Genomic DNA, 17356 nt, shown 5'->3' with positions numbered 1-17356 from the left:
AGATCCCAACCTTTAACCTCTAATGTATTCAGATATGACATGAGAACAGTGAGAGTAAATGCAAAACACAAAGGAGCTTTTCTCTTCGTGCTGTGACAAACCAACAATCTGTACAGCAGAAGTCCCAGCAGCCTCTTTCTGTACACTTGAAATAGTATTAACAATGCTTTAAAGTCTAAAGACGGCATTAGTGCTCCTGACAGCACCATTATATATGTTAAGCCTTGGCTTCTGATATTTGTTTGTTTGTCTCTTTACTGTGGAATCCAATTTAGGTTCATCATCAACCCAAACAATACGACTGAGGTGAGAGAGCTCGTGAAGTGTTGAAGGCTATTCAACAATAAACGTCACCTTTTAACACTTTTTACTTATACAGCACCTTTCTTCAGGCTACTCAGAGTCCTTTACATTACGTCCTGTTCATTCCATTCAGTGATGCCACAGGCTGACTCGTCTTGATCTATTATAACACTCAATAACACATAAACTAGCACACCAAAGGTACAGCCTGTGGGAGCAGTCTGATGTACAACATCATGCCCAAGACACTCAATTTCCAAAATGTAAAGATACTTTTTAAAGTGATAACAGCCCAGTTATTTGAATTTTAGAAAACATCATGTATCAAATCTTTAAAAAAAACGTAGGGTCTTCTCTCATATTTCTATTTTATACTGGAACGCTTCAAACATATTTGAGCAATTTAGTCAGTATGCAGAAGATCACCGGCTATTTTTGGTTATCAAAAACAAGAAAAGATCCAATAATGGGCGCCTTGTATTTTTGTTGCCATGGTATTGAAATACGTATTGTTCCATTTTTTTAATAGAACTGTATCAAAGTTTAAAAATCTGGTATCTGTCAACCCTGTTTTTTTTTTGTTTGTTTTTTAAAGATTTATTTTTGGGCTTTTTGTGCCTTATTGTACAGCTAGGACAGTGGATAGAGTCAGAAATCAGGGAGCGAGAGTGAGGAATGACATGCAGGAAGGAAGCCACAGGTGGGAAGTGAACCTGGGACGCCCGCTTGAGACGACAGCCTCCATACATGGGGCGCGCACACTGACCACTGCGCCACCAGCGCCTCAACCCTGTTTTAAACATTCAGACTGGTGACTTTGAATTTCCCTTGGGATCAATAAAGTATCTATCCATCTATATATCCATCCATCTATCTATCTATCTATCTATCTATCTATCTATCTATCTATCTATCTGGTGGACCCGGCGTGAGACCAAAGATCATACAAAAAAGTCTTGAGCCAGAGCTTTTTGATGTAAGAAATTGTGAAGAACATGAAGGAGGATTCTGGTAATGAATTCAAATTCTTCAAAGATCAGCTTTGTTTTAATGACCATTGTCTATCTAGTTTAACTTTATCTCTTAGCACCCATATGTTGGCCCCCATGCTTTTCCAGGCTTGTGGTGTAACCAGCTGTTAATGATTTATTTCAAACTTAGACTTAGACAACTTAGCATAGACCTCCTCACCATTGTTGATTGTCTGACTAGCTACCCACGATACCTTTGAGACAATGTCTTGTTTCATTGATTATGATGTATTTTTTGAAAATGTCCATTGCAATGACATTGTAAATTTGGCAGATTGCTCTGAAATATTGTGTTTCATGTTTATTAAAAGGGAAACATTCATATCTAGGATGACATATTTATAATGTCACCTTCAAAAGTGAAACTACAGAGCAAAACACCCTAATCTTTTTACATTTTTTTACTTTAAATCAATGGCTCAGTTAATTAAAAAAAATCACATTTGACACAGATCAACCTGAACACAGAATTAAATCAGAACGCTATTGGATATCTTCAGTTCCTGAGCATGACTCATAGAAAGCACTAAAAGCTCCTTCATAAATATCCTGCCATTCTCACAAATGTAAAAATGATAGACTTCCTGGATGTACGGGTGAGAGAGAGGCAATGTGAAGACTCAGTCCCAGGTGTGACTCTGTCAGAACTCAGACTTTCAGCCAGCAGAGTGATCTGGGTCAGTAGGTAATTGCGTTCCTGGACCACAGGAGACCTGCTGGCAATTAATCCTGCCAATGAGCCACATGAAATATGTACACGTGCAGCGTGCCAGTAGTCTGACAACTGCAGCGTTGTTAGCATGGCTCTTTCAAAGAGTGATGGTGTATAATTTGTGCAGCTCACAGCTACAATGACGCATTAAGATTGTAGCAGAACAAAAAGTGTGATGTTAGAAATCAGAACTCGTCCTACTTAATTAAGCTGTGCCTTAACATCTCAAACACTCAGATGATCATGATGCACTAAAAAAGGATAAATCAGAAAAGTTAAAAAATGTGGAAATATGTCAAATACATTACATAATAAATAATCAAATAAAAATAATAGGCGCAAAAAATGCTAAACAAAAGAGTGGTCTTTATTTATTAATTTCCGTTATTTAACCATGTGTTTCTTTTAATTTAGGTTTAGGTTTTCTTTTAAATGCCTTTCCTTTTTTAAAAAAATATTTCTATACAATTTAATACAAATCGTGGACAGGGAGACCAACCAGAAAGTGTTGATTCACTGTCTTTAAAAAGCAGCAATATGTAACGCTAGCATTTAAAATGTTAACGTCAAGACATTGCGGACACGGAAGCTTCAGTGTTTATCCAGCTCTGCATCGGTCTGTAAACCTTTCTGTGTTCTAACCTCTCTCCATTTTTCAAAAACATCTCCAATATTTATGCTAGTTTGACCACGTTTCTGCTCGTGGAGCTTATTAGAAACATGCAGAGGCTTTTTAGGTCGGGTTGAATCAGTTTAATCTGAACCAGTTGGCTTGACGGCTTCCATCGCTGCAACACCTGTTTGTTTGACGTTTACCGGGCAACCTGAGGGGTCCAAAACAGCAGAATGGTGTGCCTTAAAACCGCCTCCTTCTCCGGTCAAAACAAAAACAGACCACTCAGGACCAGAATCTAAACTTAGGAGGAGGACATCCTGGCTGCTGTGTTGTTGTCAGAGAAGTCAGCAACAACATACCATGTTTTCTTAATGTCTGATCATATAGTAAGATCATCGTATGATTTAATTTAGTAGATATATTACAGATTGGTCTTTAAAAGGAAAAGAAATAAAAAATAAGGAAAAGATTTAAAAAATAAAGGATTAGAAACATGAATAAATAAAAGTTAACTCTTGTGATAGTTACATATTAAAAAATACTGTTTGAATTTTTGGAAGAAAAAAAGGCTAAATCATATGTTGACTTTTTACATTTTATATTAAAATTGTTCAGAATACTAATAGTATACATATTCTAAGCAAAACAAAATACTTAATAAAATAAGTTTTATTTTTAAACAGCTTCTTCATTTAGGTGAGAAAATAGAATTAAATTAAATTTGAATAAATGCAGCATATCTCACTTTATTGGTTTGTACCGACCAATCGTTCAGATAGATTCTGGCCATTACACCCTCCGTCTTTCAAAAGTTTGAATAGTAAAGAAATTTAATATTCACCGCTCATGTGAGAGGGAAAACAGATCTGACACGAGTTATGTTAAATTCATCTGAAGAATCTTTTATGACATTCACAGTTTAGTTAACATTAAATGACTCTCACACGTTAAATACACAGTTTGATTTCTTAATAACTTCTTGTTGCACTGAAGAGTAAAACAATGTTTTAAGTTGTAACAATAACTCCGTCCTCTGACATCCATCTTGTTGTCATTCTAATCTGATTTATGTGCTTGCTGTTTATATGTTTTGGCACATCATTAATGGATCTGTGTTTTGCCGACAACATGCTTCAGTAATTCGAGTGTCTTTAGAGGCTGGCATCTGTCGCTGCATGCCAAGCAAGTGTATCAGTCACTTTGACTAAAGTGTCCCATTAGCCTCCAGCTTCTGCCTAATCTCAGATTAATCAGTTAGTGGCATCTGATCCTAAATGATAGGGGCACGGAGTAAAATGTCACTTCTGGCACACAATCACTCCGCTGTCATTATGACAATGTTAAAGATTACTGATGTTTACTGGTCACGAAAAAGTGTTGATGAACGATCATTTACCCACCAGAAAGTGACAAAGGGCCGATGTCAGAAATACAGTTTATCACCTCAGGGTTTAACGGGACTCAATGCAAGGTCAAACTGTATCAATGACCTGAACTTTCCCTGATCCTGGTAGTCCATCAAAAAGTTCTTGTTATGGTCCCTTGGCTAATGTTTATGCTTCTCAAAAGTCCCTGAGCTAAGACCGTCTGACGTCCCAGGTGCTGTTAAGCAGTATAGTCCATTTCCAAAAACGTCATTAAGAATGGATAAGATATTTTATAAGAGAAATGTAAGGAACAACACAAGAACAAGCAAGACACAGAGTGACTCGATTTGTAAATTGATACTACACAACTACACAGGCGACAAAAAGAAAAAAGAAAAGTTCCACTAAAGTTGGGGCGCATGTGGCCTAGCGGTCAGGTCGTGCCCAATGTACAGAGGCTATAGTCCTCAAAGTAGGTGGTCATATCATCACCCACTCTCTCTCCCTGATTTTCTACTCTAACCAATGTCCTCCTCTCATGTCCTCTCAAAAAAAGAGCCATAAAAAGCTCAGAAATAAATCAGAAGAAATAAAAATTCCTGAAAAAAACATCAGAACTTAAAGGAAAAGTACACAAGTTTGACATGCAATATGGCCGACGACATTGTGGTTAATATTTATATATTTATCTTAATCCATCAATGTGTGGGTTTTTCTAATAGGGAAGAAGCAACTTTGGCTGAACTAAGGTAACTTTCATAAGTGTTTTAGGGTTTTAAATTGATAATCAATGGAAGTTTTGATTTAGCTTTATTTTGAGACACTTTCTGTGTTGGAAAGAGAATAATAAATGCAGGCAGAGTCTTGAGGCTCCTTCAAAGAGCCGAAGACCTTACACTGAGGTGATGATATATGTTTAAACACAAAGCTGCCAACCAGCATCCAGCTAAATCAACATTAAACTGAGGGACCAAGCTCAGGGCACAATATGTATTGAAAAATAATACAAATACAAATGTGAGATTTGCCATTAAGTTTGACTCACAAGGATAATAACTGAAACACACACCCCCTATCTCTTTGCTGATCTCGTCCTGTACATGTTAAATGTTTTGCTTCCTTTAAACATATCAAACATATCATTCGCTGTAAATCTTTGTTGGTATTTTTTACCAAAGGCTGTAGCTCACTTTTCTGACACCTATGCTGCAGCAGCAGTTACACGCAGTACAAATAAATATATAGAAAAGAACAACCTCATTGCAGATGTTCTTGTTTACTTTCTTGGTCATGTATAGGTATCAGAATTAAATTCAGCTAAAAATCCTCACAGGAGCTTTTAAACAGTTAATTCACAGACTAAGATTTTCCAAACATTGGATATTTCAGGGTTACTATTAACAATAAAACAACTAGATTCTCCTAAAGTTCTTACCAATCTGGCGCATGGTAGAATTTACACATATTACAAGGACAAAAGCATTACAACAGAAAAGAAGCAGCTTCAGGCCACAGCTACCATTAGCCCTTTAAATGTCCCATATTCTGCTTTTTCTGGTTTTATATGCTCTTTAGTGTGTTTTCCAAGTGTCCTGTGCATGTTTAGGCACATCTATGTGAAAAAATTCAACGACGTCATTGTCAGTGTGAGATCACTGATCTAAGCCCATTGGCTCGTTGTGGCAAGCCCTGCAGCTCATGTTGCAGGCCCATTAACTTCTGTAGCACGCCCACGATATGCCGTAGCCTGCGGTAGCACAGTAGTGCTAAGGTGCTAATGTTTTTGCTCCCCTCGGAGCCAAAGTGGCTGCATTCCCAATATGGTAAAAGAGGCGTGACATTTCCGAGAACCGTGCTGAGCAACTTACCAATTACGGCAGAGCCGACAGGCAGACCAATCAGTTCAGACTTGGCCCACATGGTGACTCTGAACGTGGGCACTTCAAAGCCTTAGAGAGAGAGTCAGAAGCGAGCCGGTGCATGGAGCGGCAGTACATGAAAACAGACACTTTTTTTTAACTTTAGCTATTGTGAACATACTTTAGTAGGTACATAGATTAAATATATGAACCCCAAAAAGGGCATAATATGGGCTCTTTAAGAGCTGGTCTGCGACAGTGCCGTAAAAGCTTCACCGCCATTACGCCTTTGTATGTTTACATTGCATTGTCAATGTTGGAACGCAATGTGAACTAACAAACAGTGTGGCCAGAAGCAGGAGACAAACAGCAGGAGACAAACAGCAGGAGCTTCATGTACACACTCACACTGAGGCATGCACACACAGAGCGTTGTGTTACGGCCTCTGTTACGGCCTCTGTTACGGCCTCTGTTACTACCTCTGATGGCAGATCAGGGGTGGAAAAACTTGCCTCACCATTCCCCCTCAATGCGTTAACACATTGCAAATGAGGGGTAACAGGGGTGTAAATATCCTGTCATGAACTGGCAGTGTATAAGGGGCTATGGTGTGTGCAGTGGTTTGTCATCTGTGGTCATTGAGGCCACTAGATGAGTTGGTATTACTACCTATCAGGCTGCAAGTGAAGCATGTCCTTCCTTCTTAACTATCACTGGTTCTGCTGAGCTCAATGCCAGGAAAGCGAAAATAGCTACAGTGAAATTGCTTGGAAAATCATTTGGATAGCTATACAGAGGTAAAACATCCCAAAATTCAGAAGAGAATAACAGATACTTCTTCATCTGAATAGAAATCATCCAGCAAAATCAACCAGCAAAACTCCATCTTATACAACCATTCAGAAAATATCAGTGCTATCCTTTTTGACACCATTTCAGCTACATTTTGTGTAACGGCGTTAAAAGCAGCACAGCCCTTGTTTACATAGAATCTCGTGTTCAATCTGCACTCTCTTAAACTCTCCGTGGTATAGAAAAACAGCTGTTTACAAGCATCCTCAGTTATAGAGTAATCAGGAGTTAAACACAAAAACAGAAAGTAATCAAACCCCTTAAAGTGATTCTCCTTAATAAGAGAGATAATCTCCTCCACTTTGGATTCTCCTCAGCTCAGTGGGATCCTCGCTGTAATTGCTCTTGTTAATCAGGCCTTAATTTGTTGACGAGATTCATTTGGATGGCTTGCCCTGAAAACAGACAATCTTTCTCAATCTGAGGATGCCAACATCTTGAAATTAAAGACGGTGAAGTAGAATGAGACCAGATTAAGTGACTGATGTAACCAATAATCAGCATCATTGACTTCACGTTGAACCAGGAACGCAATAGAACGATCTCATAACACCATCTGATAGTGTATTTGTTAAGAGACTCTGCACTGCAACATAATTTACTTTGAAGTAAAACTGGAAGTGATCTCTGGTAATGGGTTTTTGTTGGTTAATTTTAAATTTTACAATAAACAATGTCTATGACAGGTTGTATAGAAATGTGCTATACATTTGTTAGCCTCTACTCAAAAGAAATCAGGTCATAAAAAGTACTCCAGGGGCTTTTAAACAAAGTATCGTGCCTGGTCTGGAGTGAATGGGGCTAGCACATTAAGATCGTGTCCATCAGCACAATGCATTATCTGGATACAGACTAAGGAGCAAGGTGCAAAGGTAATGTATCTATTCTCAATGATCATCAGTCTGTCCTTGCCCATTGCTGTTCATATGAAGAGTTATGGCTATTGTTATATACTTCTATACTTTGACCTCTCTCCTTTATTTGTTCATATTATACAGACAGAAAACATAAAGCAACTGTATGAAATGTATGAACATATTAGAGTTGTCACACTTAGAGCCTGACCGATTAATAAGCCAGCCAATAATAACGGACGATATTAGCATATCAAGTGACTATCGGCTACTTTTGATCGCAGATATGCGCCGATAATACTAAATTTATTCACCAGTCAAAAAGCATTTCATTTGAGTCTTGTTGTATTTCACTAGCAGATCTCTGTCTTCTGGAAGTTCCAGAAATAGCTTTGACATGATTCTAGTTCAAATTTAACTAAAACTGTTTGGATGCCACAGCAACAAAAGTAGAATTCCTACGCACACAACATTGGGTAATTTCTTATTTTCAATTATCAAAAATTTCAGACAGACTCCTACACTTTGTCTAAAATTGCACAAAAACGTCAACTGTTTTGGTACCAAAAATTGCATGGCAAAAATGTAAGTATTGAAAAAGTAACAATCTTAACAACAATGCTTTCCTAGCTCAACAAAAAAGGTGTGTTTCTACCTAATAAGAAAGACGCTTTGTACATTTACAGCGGCATGCAAACAGGGGAACTAGCTCTGAGGTTATATATTAATAAAGTATATGTTTCATTTACAGATAAAAGTCATCAGATGATCGATAAAGTCAGCAGCACCAGCCCTAAGAACTGAGTCAAGTCATTTACCTCCTCCCTCCAATACTAATGCCAGACACCAGAAGGTACATGTTTGAAGTGTTAACGTAAGAGCCTGAAGGTAAAGGGAGACCTGTTGAATTGTAGATCAGTCAGACTGGATATGTGCAAAAACTGAATTTTTCAATGAACCGAGCTTCCCCCAACACACACTGATGGCACAATCACAAACCATCCAAAGGAAAACGCTCATACAAATACAACCAATTTAATCAGTCACAACAGATTACATCACACTTCTTCTTTGTCTCATATTACTCACAGACAGCTGCATATACACTCACTCTTAAAGACAAAAAAACTAATCTTACAGCAGTGCTGAGTTTGTCCAAACTTTAAAATATTTATCTGGAGATCTGAACATTCAAAATCAACTCATGCCTTCTTTCCATAATTTCAGAGATGCTCCAGAAGATTGTGCAGTGATAAAAGATTACACATGTCCCTTCATAGCATATATGTTCAAGCACTAGATAATGCTACAAAAAAAATACACAACTGAGCTTTTTTTCAACCTCATTATATAATTATGCAGCTCGCTCCTATTGTACACGCACATGCCCTCATCAAATCAACATTTAAAAACAGACATGTTGCACAGAACGATACTCACAGTTGCTCTTTAGATCACTGAAGCACAGAAAGCTGCTAGCTTCACTGAATGGCAATCTTTTGGAAGACTACTCTCACCCTTAGAAAGCCTTATGCAGCTGAAATGACTCACATCCCCTCTTCCAACCTCTGTCAACCATCATGAGGAGGTAAACATTCCCAAATATGGAGAAAATATGAAGCCAGTATTGAGGGGCAATATCAGTTTGGTTTGCTTTTAACTTGGAATGCCAAACTCTGAGAGTGGGAGTCGCTCCACACAGCCAGCTCTGTGGTGCATACCTTTCACTGGGAATAATAATAATGATGACTGTAGAGAACTTTTCACAACTGCTTTGGGTTCAGTCTGACCTAAGATGGGTAACACTGCAGGCCTGCACTGCAAGCTCCGTTTTTACAGCCACTTTGTAGAGAAGCGAAGCAGAGGTCGCTTAAAACTGCTCAAAGGAAGCTGGAAAATTGGAAAAATGTCTATAAATATAAACTATTTACCTTTTACTTCATCTTTTTCTGTCATTGCCCGATTAGAAATTATAGACAGCCGGTTTATCGTGAGAAGCTGTCTTTTTACCCAGATTGTCTTCCAATGATTAAGAAGGTATAATTAAAGTCTGATTACTCCCCACAAGTGCCGAAGGTCAGAGGAGATCAGGGTAACATTAAGAAACGCTTAGAAAGAACATTACACCACCCTGCCTGGATGGGAATTATGCTGAAGAGCAATTTGGCTTGAGAGCCCTTGTTTCCTTAAACAGCACTTCATCAAAAATCCCAAAGGACAGAGCGCATTTAGAGGACTGAAATTCATGTTCACAGATATTCAGTGAACTTGAATACTTCTCTTTCCTTTCCTATTACTAAAGTTCAACATCTGGCAATAAGTCCTGACAGACATATAGGAATAAATATAACTTTTACGTGACTCTAATGCAATTCAAAGGTTACCTGTGGTAGAAACAGGAGTTGTTCCTGTGATTACCTCTCATTGATGATACATGATGACACTTCTAGTTCTAAGGCTTGAACACAAAGCTAAATGAATTTAAAAAAAAACATGTTTAAGAGCATCCTAAGGATCACAAAAGTAGCCTTGAGTTGCTAGCCTTAAACACAACTGAACAGTGGGCCACAGAGTGAGTACACATAGACTACACTTTTTATAGTAGTCAGACCCAACTGAGGATAACTTCAGAGAAATGAAATGAGGTAATTTCTCAGATATCCTGAACCCCCTGGAGCTGCAATAAGCCTTAAACTACTTGGTTTGCATTGCAGTAGAATAGTAGGACCAGGTTTTGATTGGCCTAACACAGAAGTGACATTACACCAGCTTTGAGAGAGCTACCTCAGAGATTACAGCGATGAAAAGACAAAACATGACTTTAAAGATTACCCACAAACACTTACATTCACCAACACTACCTCACACTGGAGAATAAAAGATCTTTCTTGGCTCAGTTGTTCAACACCATTATGATGGGCTAACTTGTGAGGCCTTTTGAGGGTGACGTGTTCATTCATTTTACTTCAAATAAATAATATGCTAATAATATGGGGCATCAGTCGCATAGTGGTTAATGCGCATGCCCCATGTACAGAGGCTATAGTCTTTGGCACCTTTCTTGCATGTCATTCCTCACTCTCTCTCTCCTGATTTCTGACTCTATCCACTCTCCTACCTCTACAATAAAGGCATAAAAAAGCCCCAAAAATAACCCTTAAAAGAAATGTAAAAACACAAAACAAAACCCACGTAAAGTTATAAAACCATACAAGCAAAAGTTCCTTTACCTTTCCTCCTGTCTGGATGTGTGGGTTTCCTGGTTTGTTGAAGCGTCAGCCTTCACTGGGTGTTGAAATCTGTTGATTGAGAAACATAGACATGTCTGTATTACTCACATTGATTTCATGGCTGTAGTTGAACTGTGAAGGATTACATGTCTCAGGATAAACTCAGAGTTGTTCAGTGAAAAGATGAACCTCGAACCTACTCTCTCTCTCTCTGTCAACCGATTTCTGACTCTGCTCACTGCCCTGTCTCTAAAATGAAGGCATTAAAGGTCCAAAAATACACTTTGAAAAAAAATAAACCACAAGCTTCAGGCGCTGCTGGACAGCCTATAGCAGCGATATCGCACACTTCATGTATAGAGGCTATAGTCCAGGACACAGGTGATCCGGGTTCGACTTCGACCCTAAACAATTTACTGTATTTCACTCCCCACTGTTTCTGACTCTATCCACTGTCCTCCTCTACAATAAAGTCAATAAAACCTGAAAAATACTCTTTAAAAAAAGAAGGAAAATAAAGACTATAAATAAATGTTTTTAATGTTTTTACATCATTGTGGTATTCAGTGTTTCATTTCATACTGATGACTGTAAAGATAAGTGGGGAAACATTTCACGTGTTCTTTTCTCTCTTTGTTGAAATGTGTGTGTGGGGTTTAAAATTTAATTACAAGCAATGTATGGGTTGGCTTGTTCATAAAGTGATGCTTTTTATTAAGCTTATGTGCTATGAAATGTACCATAAAAGGCTTAGTGTATCTGACAGACTGAGCATTGAAAAGCTGCGTCAATGCTTCATGTTGTGAATTACTTCAAAGAGTAACCGTTACTAGTTCACTAATAATCGTTTCATTTTTACAAGATGTTTCAGTCGTTAATCTACCTGATTGAGCGTGTGTCTAATTATCATGTTCAGAATGATCTCGTCTTGTGAGATACCTTTCACTCTGTAGTAATAAACAATCATGTTTGCATTGTAACTTGCATTAAGTAAACAGTTTAGAGTAGATGAGGCTCTCTCCAGATGGTGAAAACAACAGCATACTCTGAGAGACAACTCTTATCTCTATTACATTCTGGGTTTTTTTTCACAGCACCAGTTTTGCAGACTTTGGATAAGATGTGCATATCCTTCCTCTCTCATTATTTAAAAACCCCAAATTCTTCTACGGAGCTTGAAGATAGTAGATGGTGAGGTTTTTTTTGGTTTTTTTCTGATGCAACAGCAAAAGCCCTTTTAAAGAAACACACGAAGCATACCGTCTGGTGCAACAAACATGCAAACAAATTGCATAAGACTACACAAGTTTTTTACTTCCATGTTTTCTTTAAGGAAGGGACAAGCTGCGTGAAGAGTTGATGCTGCAAGTAGCATGTATAGTGCAGAACTAAAGAAAGCACTGTGAGGCTTTACACTCCTCCTGATGGACAAATATTTCAGATGAGTCCTATAAGTGCGATGCAGGTTTGACAGTGTATTGTTCTCAAATGCATGTGAATGTAAGCGACAGAAAACAGGATTGTTGTGCATGTGAGTACAGAGCAGGCGGGCACTGACACGTCCATGCTATGCCCTGTGTGATGTGTCATGAGTCTGGTCATGCATGTTTGTGTGTCAGAATAAACACTTTGTTTGTTTTCCTCTAATATGATTATGTAACCTCCCTCTGGGTTCTATATATATATATATATATATATATATATATATATATATATATATATAAATAAAAACATATGTAAGATAGATGAAATCAGTTTAATGAGTTTTTTGGATCTGTCACTAGACCTCAGTTTTTGATTCCTTTCATGTGCACATGAAAGGTCAGTTCACTGCCATTGGAGAGATAAAGCATCAACATGACTCTGAGGAAGATGGAGATATACTGTACACACATTTCCTCCTTCACTAGAACAACTTGAGCCTTTGTTAGTGTGTGCCTTGAACGCGCAACCATATGATTCAAGTCACAGAGATGAAGAAATACCAGTTTGCAGAGATGTGACTGCATATAAAGAGAAAAATGTGCAAACATGTTGCTTTGTCTTTCTGAAGATGATTTGGTGTTCATTCGGTGTCTGTTTTAACATAATGTTGATAAATACAATCATGAGTCCGTATATTGTGTTTTATTTTGGAATTGACCGGATGCTCTGTGCTTTTCGTTGTCTGACTTCCTGTCCGGGCTGTCATATTCTTTCCAGCTTGACACATGCCTGCAGTGCACTCCGGCAAAAATAGACCTGCAGCGTAGGCTATATGAAACGTAATGCCATTGGTGGCACGCGCCAGAAACAAAAAATGGTATTCAGGACAGTCCTACGCTAGTCCTAAAAACAAGAAATAACCCAATAGTGGTTGCCTACCTATGACTTAAAATCTTTGTTACCTTGGTATCCAAACCATGATTGATTGGTACTATTGTATCAAAGTCTCAAATTCTGGTATTGTGACAATCCTAATGTAGAAAATTAATGGTAACGAGCAACTTATTTTGTATCAAAATATGAATAATTAGAAAGATGCAGAAATATTTTCCCATTACTGGAAATCTTTTTTTATGTTCTAGTTCCAGTACGACAGATTTATCCTGGAAAAACATAAATCAGTCATTTCAACAAAGCACTGTTGATTGGACAGAGGTTACAAACCAGTCTTATCTTGCAGCAGCTGGAATAATCTTTTTCATCCAAATAATTAGAGGAGTCTTTCAGGATTCTGGAAATACCTTCACAGGAGCTTTAAGTTTTGTCAGGCATTTCTTTTTTCAGATGAAATCGGATTGTAAGGTATGCACATCTTACAAATATATCAAAGGTACCAACATTATAGAGATGCAAACTACTGGTTGGGCTGAAGCTGCTTACAAAAGGTGACACTTTTTGAAAGCCAACTGTCGCGGCATGAGGCTCTACTCTTAAACCGTACACTTTAAATTTGGGAAATTGCTGCAGTCCCTTTCAGAGAGGGACATCCTCATTAAAATATGCCAAGAAACACAAACAGTAGAATAACATGACTACGGAGAACACCGGGGGGGCCTGAGCTCAAAGGCAGCAGAAGCACTCATCTTTTAACTTTAACATCATCAACGCTGTCAAATGAGTCCTTTTTAGGCAGAGATTTTAAAGACACTTCCGTTTAATGTTGTGAAAAATGTGTCGGAGTGACGCAGATGTATTCAGTTTGATGACAGCACTCTCAGGGGAGGAAGCTGTTATTGGTTTGACACCCAACACAAGTCAGAGTTTGAATTCTGTCTTTTAGAGGAAGTCAGGCTCATTTTTGCACGTTGGCAACATTTTATAGCAGGAAAACAAAATGTAAGGTACAGTTAAAGGTTTTGTTTTTCACTCACAAAAAATGATTGATTATTGACCTATTCTGTTCATGGGCAGCTGTGGCTCAGAGGTAGTGTGGGTCATTCTTCAATCAGAAGATCAGGAGTTTGATGCCCCTCTGATGATTGAATAGTCTTTTAAAGTGCTTTCACATTTGTCCAAAACTCAGGTTTTTCAGGTTGAGCTGCATGTGTGAATGCAAACAGCTACATTTTTCACTCAGACTTTGCCCTCACTTTTTCATGCCAGCCCTCTAGTAAGTTATCCGCGTAAAGTCTGGGTGAGCTGATTTGAGATCGCAGCAGGGAATACTCTGGAAAATGTATGTGAAATGGTCTGTATGCACATGACAGGTGCGATCGCCCTTCACATAATGAAAATGCTTCATTATAGTTTCTATTTGCCAGTATGTTCTTCTCCTTTCTTGGTTGATATTGTCATTTTGTCAAACTTTATTACTGCACTGATATAAAGGCAATGTTGCTTCATCTGCCACTTTTGTATCATTCTTTTTAAGTTATCCTTGCCTCCTGAGAGCCCTCCCACCCTCGCCGGCCGACAGGGAAAACTTCCTGCTGTGAAGGACAAGATTTTAAATCCTAAATGTCAAACATATTTGATATAAATCGGGTCATCCCCAACAATCTCTGAGCAAATCAGGGACCTTAATATTTGACCTTTATACCACTAACACTACAAGATAATCTGGGAAGATAATTGGTTACCAGTTGGGAACATCCCTGCGATTGTCCTGAGGGGGAATTGAACCTCAAATCGGCCGGATTATCCTGTAGTCTGAGCCAGGCTTTAACGAAGTGCCCTTTAAAATAACGCTCGTCAACAGAAAGGATGCAACTAAAGGACACCAGGTTTTCTTTCATGAAACATTCAAAGTGACTTTTTATTTCATGGAAGTGAGGTAACTTTATAAAGAACATTCAACTAAATGGCAATGACATGACAGACGATATTTGAAGGATGTCACCACTGTCACAGATACAGTACTGTGTCTGTGCCAGTCAGTTTAAGGCATCAGGTTGAGGGAGTGTGATGCCCCCTGCAGAGACTTTAAATTACTATTTCACTTGGGTGGGGCCTGGTTGTGCATTTTTGTGTCACGAATCAAAGCAGTGATGGTTTCCTGCTCTATCTTTTAATCTAAACCTGGGGTAAAAGTACACGAGGCCTGTGCTGTAATGTTAGTCCACTTCTCTAAGAGCATGCCAACAACACTGCGTTAGCTCTGTTGGAGCGTTTTAAAAGTACTCACATCGTCATACAAACAGTTTAAACCCACATTTCTCTCTAGTTTAACATTTAAACATGTCTTTCATACAACTTAAACAACGTGGCGAATCTACACTGTCGTAAACCAGCCCAGACACACAGTTATTGAGCTAACCTTTGACGGCTATCCCAAAAGTCAAACACCCAGCGACCAGTTCTTCCTGTAACGGGACGCTTTAGTAAATGTAGGTTACTTTGTATGCTAAGGTAACATGCAGCGACATATTTCTGTGCAGATGGGGGCTCTCATGTTTCCCCGGTGACAGTGTGTCTTCCGCATTGCTCAGCAGCAGCAGACCACTCGGCTAAAAACAGAAACACCAGAGACGCCCAGAGTCCCTCTCGGCAAAACTTGTTCACAATGTATCGTATTTTCAAACGCATGACTGAGCCTGGCTCGGCGACAAGTTAGGTTAGTTAGTATCCTCATGTAGCATTAGTACCAGCCACGGCTATCGAGGGTAGTCCACGCCCTCATAGTGAACTACAGTAAAAGATCATATTATAGCCTAACAAGGCCGAACAAATTGAAGACGAGCTGCTCCAACACTGAGGAAATCCCTCATATTTTATAAGTTACAGCAGTTCAACACAGCCGACAGTCACAGAAAAGTTTAAAGCGAAAGAGGAGAGCTCGATAGTTTCGCTTACCTCGCTTTCTAGGAAATGTAACAGGAGGTCGAAAATCCCACCAAAAAAAGTGAAACTTCTTGATCCAAAATTCTGGGAGAGTTGTAGGCAGTGACGTCACGCTCTGAAATTCCAGCCGTCTCAGTCAGTTCAGAGGTTTGCCCATGTAAGGCAGCAGGCCAGCGGTGTCACCCAGCCAAAACACTTCACCCTGCCTCTGTTTATACACACATACATGTATGGGACCGGGGAGGAAATGAAGGAGAATATATAAGTTGTACTGCTTTATTATTTTTATTTTTTTACGGAAGAGCATTAGGGCCAAGCATGGGAAATAGATAAGGAGATGATGAAGGTGTTCTTTTTCATTATGCACTATCAGAAAAACGTTGAATTGTCAAGAATAAAGTTTAGCTGAAATTTCACGAAATAGTATTTTAACTTCATTCTCAACATTTCGACTTTTTTCCTCAGAATTGTGTTTCGACTTTATTCCCGACGTTTCGACTTCATTCTGGACATTTCAACTTCCTTTATCTGTATTTTGACTTTTTTCTTATATTTCAACTTTATTACCGATATTTTTTTTCTCTCTTCATCCTGACAAAGTGCACAATGAAAAAAAAAATCTTCCTCTTCTCATTATTTATTCCTCATGTCTGACCCTAATCCTCTTCTGTACCCTATATATGACCCAGGTATATAAAATCTGAATCATTATTTCATGAAGTGAAACATCAAGACATATTTCCTGTTTCTACAGATTATATAAAGGAGCCACATTAACGTGATTAATTTCCATTTAACAATGTGCAATTATCAACCCTCAGTTAGACTTGTCTTCAACTGAAGAGCCATTCATTGGTTGGTGTAGGCTATAACAAAACACAAACTCTAAACAATATAATGTCCTGTACAAATCATTTTAATGCTGTTTAAAGGAAGTTTTTCTTTGCTGCTCTTGCTTGCTTGATGTTGCCAACTTTGTCCTTTTTGTTTGGATCCTGTTTTTAGCATACAAATATCATAACTGTTAAATAAATTAATGCACACTTTGTATATGCTGTTATTTCACTCACCTGGTGTAAATAAAGAAGCCCGATTCACAGTTTATGTTGTTATATTGTTCATAACTGCTGAGTTGTCTTAGTATCTTAGTGTATGCAGAGGTTACTTTATCTGTTTTTATTTATGAATTGAATTTAAATTACTGCAGAAAATTAGGGGAACTGATTATTTTAAGTCTATTACCAAAATAAATGATATAGCCTTTAA

The 17356-nt window shown here is 38.3% G+C and overlaps 1 protein-coding gene across 3 annotated transcripts in view; it reads right to left on the bottom strand.

The window, feature by feature from the left end:
• lpp (LIM domain containing preferred translocation partner in lipoma) overlaps window positions 1-16311 on the bottom strand; it is a 179166-nt gene extending 162855 nt beyond the window's left edge. For 2 of the 3 annotated variants that reach the window (XM_020631561.3, XM_020631578.3), the window contains exons 1-2: window positions 16103-16311; window positions 10826-10894 (exon numbers count right to left, since the gene is read on the bottom strand). The gene's annotated coding sequence lies outside the window, so the exon portion shown is untranslated. Of the gene's footprint in view, window positions 1-9035; window positions 9140-10825; window positions 10895-16102 lie in introns of those variants that run through there. The other variant, XM_020631569.3, reaches the window with a different exon arrangement.
• Window positions 16312-17356: the final 1045 nt, after the last annotated feature.

Source organism: Labrus bergylta, chromosome 6 (assembly GCF_963930695.1).
Source record: "Labrus bergylta chromosome 6, fLabBer1.1, whole genome shotgun sequence".
In the NCBI taxonomy this organism is placed as follows: domain Eukaryota; kingdom Metazoa; phylum Chordata; class Actinopteri; order Labriformes; family Labridae; genus Labrus; species Labrus bergylta.
Note: the sequence above shows the minus strand (reverse complement) of the source record. Positions and strands in the feature narration are given on the sequence as shown.